The sequence below is a fragment of the Chrysochloris asiatica genome, unplaced genomic scaffold (assembly GCF_000296735.1).
Source record: "Chrysochloris asiatica unplaced genomic scaffold, ChrAsi1.0 scaffold00024, whole genome shotgun sequence".
NCBI classification, from domain to species: domain Eukaryota; kingdom Metazoa; phylum Chordata; class Mammalia; order Afrosoricida; family Chrysochloridae; genus Chrysochloris; species Chrysochloris asiatica.
In genome coordinates this window covers 24,569,519-24,576,314 of record NW_006408542.1, presented here as the reverse complement: position 1 = coordinate 24,576,314, position 6,796 = coordinate 24,569,519, and the positions used below count along the sequence as shown (strand labels likewise).

At 36.1% G+C, this 6,796-nt stretch overlaps 1 non-coding gene across 1 annotated transcript; it reads left to right on the top strand.

The window, feature by feature from the left end:
• Positions 1 to 5,971: 5,971 nt before the first annotated feature.
• Positions 5,972 to 6,044, top strand: TRNAT-UGU. Its single transcript has one exon. It is a non-coding gene; the product is annotated as a tRNA-Thr (tRNA).
• The last annotated feature ends 752 nt before the right edge of the window (positions 6,045 to 6,796 follow it).

Here is a 6,796-nt window from a genome sequence, read left to right as displayed (position 1 = left end):
GGTACAAATGCCTCTTGACCGCTTTTAGCAGTTTTCAGAGCCATACTGGCTTCAGCCCCACCCTCTAAACTCTGCCAGGGTGGTGTCGTCGCCAAGGAAGTCCTGTATCCAGATTCCGAACTCGTAATATTTTTCTTAATATCGTGATTTTTTTCACTTGCCAGTGTGGGAAACTGACATCCTGGATCTTATGGTAGATCCGGATCTCTAGAGTTATCCTATGAGTGCTTCCTTCATGAGATCCCCCTCTCTTCTGACTGGAGCACACCCTACCTGGTTTCGCTGCTATCACCCAAACCAGAAGTCCTGTCATCACTAGTTTTTAAGAATTGTTTGTATTCTGCATTCAATTCCTTTTGTAGTTACATGTTTTTCAAATATTATTAAACTTGTTTGCAAGAAATGTGGTTGGTTGAGCATCCCAATTCATATTTTAACAGCAAAAATCACCAAGGATTAAAATAATTGATTACTAAAATAATCTCTTAGTAATCAATGAGTCTTATTTCTGAGTCTTTTAATAAGATGTCTTTCTGTAATAAACAGGTTAAGGGCAGGTTTCTGGAGTTAGTTTGCCTTACTGGAATTAACTGAGTTACACTCTAGCTGTGTACCTGGGTAAATTTCTTAACTTTTCTATCCCTTTTTAAAATAAACTGTCGTAACTGTAGTAGCTGCTGCATAATTCTGTTGTACTAAGTGCATTTGTGTACATAAAGCACCCAGTGAATGCGCAATATAATTTGATGTTTGTCTAATAAATTTAGTATTACTATTGATCCTCAAAAACCTTATACATGGTAACTCTGAGTTGGAATTGACTTGACAGCACTTAACAACAACAAGTCATGTGTCTCTGATTCCTACTCTCCTAAGCCTTACCTGTGGCTCAGACTTCATTTAGCTTGTTAGCCTCTCAAGGCTGATGTACTCTAGGAAGAATACACTTCAGAGAACACAGACTGTCCAGGAGAAGAAATTAAGCTCTTGGGGTTTGGGTCAACATGAGCCTATGAAATAAGTGGACATATCTAAAAGAAGCCCCTGATGAAGATCAGAGTAATTGGATGTTAGGAAAGGAAGGTTAGCACATTTTTACAGTTGCCTTCCATAAAGGCAGTTTATTTATATTAAATTCATCGATTTCTTTCCCTAGCTAGATCCTGACACTAAAAGTAGTTTAACTTAAAGAGGAAAAAGAAACTCATTGCCTTCAAGTCAATTCCAGCTTATAGCAATCTTGTAAGACAGAGTGGAACCATCCCAGAGGGTTTCCAAGCCTGTAAATCTTTATAGGAGCAGAGTGCCACATCTTTCTCTGATGGAACACTGGTGGGTTCACATACGCAATTCACCAACAGGGTTCCTTAGTTGAACTTAAAGATCGCTAAAAAGATAATGTGTCACTCATGTCACTAAGATGTGGGCAAAAAGTAAGTTATTATGGGCTTTAGCTTTATTATCATTAATAGAATTAAAGTAGAAACTCTCCCCTAACACTCATTGAATGATCCATCTTCTCTAAAGATGGATGGTTTACAGAAGCAACACCTTCAGGAATTTTACTCTTGGAGAAAGCAGTAACTAACCTTGGTTGCAGTCCAAATAAAAATGATCTTGGAATGCTCCTCTTCAGCAAAGGGAGTAAGTGTGAGAGAAGCTGACGGGATGAGAGCTGAGCTACGTGGGTCACCATATGGAAAGATATGGGAAGACAAGAGTCTGACATTTGGAAAAACACTAGGAAATATTTTAATAGTCAAATGAGTTTTGTATTGGCATCAGGAAACAGCTTTAAGCATGTGTTATCCCTTTAGACTGAGTTGTGTGAGGGCTGAAGATGGTGCCTGTTTTATTAAGCTCTCCATGCCCAGTTCAGTGTTTGTTACATAGCAGATGCTCATTAAAGATATGAAGCGTGTATTTTCAAATGCTCCGCCTCACTCCTCACTATTTACAATGCAAAATTCAGCTTACTAAAATTTCCTTCTTCTTTTCTCAAGATTAGATCAAGTATGGCATGTGGACAAAATTCCACATGTCCTGAAACAATTACAAAATCATGCACCTCTCTAGACTAAACATTTCCAGGCTAAAATCTCTATAATCCCTTGAGGAACCAAGCTATTTGTATGAATCAGCAGGGATGTAACCATTTATTTAGATTCACCTTATTAGCATGCTCTACATTGGAATGAAAACATGCCTTTTAAGGATCTTTTTCTTAAACTTTATTCACCACTTTGATCTTACCTCTTTTGCTTCTGTTAGATTTGTTGACTTAAATAAGAGAAACCCATTTTTAGACATGAGGACTTGTTGAAAAATTGCTGTGACTGATTGTATGTGACTCTTGCACCAGTTAGAGCAGCTGACATTGGCAGAATAGAAAGAAGACCATGCTTTCTGAATGACTAGACATGCTTTTATGGCCACAGTCTCAGCTAGTCTTAGCATGAGTTTGTGATCACTACTGATGATCTACAAGTCTTTTAACTATGCAATAATTTAGCATTATATACTATCCAATGCTATAGTAACAGAGAGTGAAGGATAAGGGAACTAATATATATCCAACATGTACTATGTGCATGGAACAATATTAGGTATTCTAAGCACATTTCTCAAAAGAAAAATCCATCCAGAAGTTCTCTGAGTTTTGTATTAACTATCAATTTATTTGTGAAGAAATTGATGTTTAGATAAAGGTAAGTGATGAGCCCAGGATCACTTGGTAGATTCACAATCTGAATTGTATTTTACCTGATGCTTTCACTTCATGACACTATAAGTGAAACAGCATCTAATGCCAGGAGAGAGGAGAAGGCCCTCAATTATAAATTGTTGTTGTTGTGCTACAGAGTCTGTTCCAACTCATAGCAATCCTGCATAGGGTTTACAAGGCTATAAATCTTTACAGAAGCAGAAAGCCTCAGTGTTCTTTCATGGAAGGATGGATTGGTAGTTAAGATCTGCTGACCTTAAGGTTAGCAGCCCGACTTGTAACCACTAAATACCAGAGCTCCTAACTGTAAGTAACGCAGGTTACTTACAAGTATCATTTTTGAAGTCACTTGCTTGAGAGAACACAGTTTAAGAAAAAAAGTCTGACTTTTTTTTTTACATAACACAAGTATTAATTATATATTATTTTCTTACCCGAATTTCACAAAATCATTTTGTTTAAACACTGATACATTGTTATTAAGTGCCTTTGAGTCGGTTCCAACCCATAGCAACCCTGTATATGGTTTCCTAGGAGCAGCTACTAAGCTTGAACCGCCGACCTTGTAGTTCAAACGGCTTTGCAGCCTAGTGCATTAACCCACAGTGCCACATCAGAATTCTAACACTGATATATTTGAAATAAATTCTTCACCTTGGTGGATCATATAATTGAGAAGCTTGAAGGCACATTTTGGCATATATTACCTAAACATTTCTGCTGTAGATATAGATTGGTAAGTAGATAATTGTGCATATAAAATTGAAGTGATATGTTTATCCCACTCTTTGTCCATTTAATGTAACTTTATACATATCATGCATCTTCCAAGATCCATTTATGCAGTTAGGATTTATAGAATGTGGAATTGGTAGATGCAAACTAAAAATCATATTTCATAGAAAATTTACTGATAAACCAGTTACACAATTGTACACAAAAGGCACATATTTTAAATGGTTTAACAAATAAAAATCTGTTTCTCTGATGAATAGGTTTGATCTCCATATGAGATTTAATTTTTCTTCATATTGCTCTTTATGGATATTTTCTTATGCCTATAAACGAATACCTTGAAGTATAAATACTTTTTTTCATATTTAAAAAGCATGTAATATATCTCCAAACTTTCTGTGCAAAAATAAATCCAGTTTGGTTTCAGCTGGGGGAAAAATATATAGAAACAATAGATTGATGGAAAGTCAGAAAGGTTAAAAGAGAGAGATAAGGAGAATCTCATATTTCATTAAAGAATCAGACAAGAGCTTTAATCCATTTGAAATTTTCTGAAAGCCATAATAGCATATGTGAATCTATCCCAAGCTGTTAACAAAGATACAAACTCAGAAGTTACTCTCAGTTATTTGATGGAGGACACACACTTTCCAAAAGGACTATAATGACCAAGGAAGATGGTATTTTCAGGAATTTAATGACTAACCAAATTGGCTGAGGCCCTGATGTATATAACCTCAGACCTTTTAAAAGAGGTTATTAACTACCAATGATGCCTAACCTGAAAGTCATTATTGCTTCCAGAAATTTTATGCACATGAAAACATAAGGTAAAGAAAAGTAATTACTTGTTTTTGCACTGCAGAGTTAAAGGATAAATTATATAAAATTATGTGTATGGTTGTGCAGGGCTGAAAATGTTGTAGAAAAGAGCTTAAGTCATCAGTAGGCAAAAGATTAAAATCAGCTTCTCAGATAGTTATAAAAATATTAACACTATCCATATTAACATATATTATGATGTGTCTCAATGATGAAATTCTTTATGTAGGAATATAAATGAACAGAGACCTTCATCACAACTTATTTATTAGCTATTTGTATTAAAATTTTAATTTAAAAGCTTCTAATGTAACATCACCCCAAATAATGTAACATGACTCCAAAGATGGGAGAAGTTCTTAGAACTCTACAAAAATGCATTTATGTATTCATAGTATTATCAAATATTGGTGACTGTGTATCTGGTGCATAATCTCTGCCAATAGGAGAGTACTCTTCTATTTAGATAGCTCTGGAAACAACCCATAACCACCTCCCCCCATTCCTCCCTTGTATTATCATCCATCATATTTAGATATTTTAATTTGACACTACTTGTATCTTACTGCCAAGGAGCACCTAGATAATCCCACATTGACATTGTTAATTTCTAGAATATAACCAGTGTTTGACATGATGCAGTCAAGCAGCAACCAAAAAAACATATTTTCTGAGCTCTCTCATAAAACCTCTGCAAATATAAGTTTGGGTTTTTTTTTTTTTTTAACTAAACATATGTATTATTATTATTAGTCCATTAAAAGTAGAAAAGGATGGGTGAAATCCAACTCATTAAAATGAGAGATAGTAGTTTTTCAAAAGCATGTAAATTATGAAAATATGGCAGTACTTTCATTCATCAACCAACATTTATCAAGAGTCTATATGGATGAATAACTAATGGCGCTGGAGGACCAGCAATGGAGTGCGAACCACAAGATTGACAGTACAAACCCATCAGGTGCTTCTCAGAACTGACTCAACGGTACTTACCAAAGATTAAAACCAAGTTCATGTAAAGATGTATGCACATATCTGTCATATGTGGTTATAAACAAATGTGCATATTGCATATATATTTAAATATGCCAATTGCCAAACTCCGCTCTTCAAGAAATGTTTATTCTCAAATAATTTTTTTAAAAAAACCTATCAATCTGAAGTTTTCAGAATAAAGAATGGATGACTAAGAAAAACTAAATGATGAAAACAAAAAGAAAATTTTCAAATTGGGTGTCAGCAAAGAGTAATTAATATTCCATGGAGTGCCAGAAGAGTGAACAAGCCAATCTTAGAATACAACCAGAAGGTTCCTTAGAAGCATGACATGCCTACTTGCCTAAATTAGACACATCATCAGGAAAGACAGGTAAAGTAGAATAACTCTGAGACCAGGAAAACTCTCCCTGAGGTAAACACCATAGCCAATGGAATCTAGCATATCAAAGATCATGGAGATGGCACAGGATCCGGTAACATTTCATGCTGCTACCGGTAGCGTAGTGGTTACGAATCGGGCTGAGAACCTTAAGGTCAGCGGTTCGAAACTACCAGCTGTTCTGAGGGAGAAAGATGAGGCTTTCTACTCCCGTAAAGATTTACACCCTCGGAAACCCTGTACAGGGTCGCTATGGGTCGGAAATGACTCGACGGCACATAACAACAACAACAACATACATAAGATCGTGAGGCCCTATAGCTCAGAGGTTAGCGCACTGGTCTTGTAAACCAGGGGTCGTGACTTCAAATCTCACTTGGGCCAGGTAGTCTTTATGGACTCTCTGTAGGATCAGCACTGGACTGTGAACCACAAAGTCAGCAGTTCAAACTCACCAGCTGCTTCTTGGAAACCCTTTACAGGGTTGCTATGAGTCAGAACTGACTTGACAGCGATTAACAACAACGTACATAATGTCAGCAGGAACCAGAGCCAATTCCATAGCAGCTAACAACTGTAACAGCTGAAAAAACAAGGAATTGTGATAAATCAAGTTTCTGTTCAATTAAGGGTTAATAAGTAATGCCTTGATATTATTGATAAAAATATTACATATTTCCCAGTAGCATTCTTAGAATTATAAATAATAAAGAGTTATCTGACCCTCTTTTATTTTCTTAATTGATTACAATAAATACCTTTCTACATCAAGGAAGCCACAACGTGAAAGGAGAAAATAAGTGTATATGAAATGCTCTTCATGCTAGGTTTAGTCTATTAGAAAGCTAACATTTCTACAGGAATTCAGAAAACATGGGCTACAATGATTACGGGAATAATTGTCTTGAAAGTATGTTAATATTTGGATACAGGTAATGGGGGGAACTGGCCAATTTAAGGAAAAGGGCAAAAACTTTGAGAGGTCACTGTAACGGTGATATAACAGATTACTTCTTGTTGTTATGTGCCGTGGCATCGGTTCCGACCCATAGCGACCCTGTACAGGGTTTCCAAGGCTGTAAATCTTTACAGGAGCAGAAAGCCTCATCTTTCTCCTGTGGAACAGCTGGTAGTTT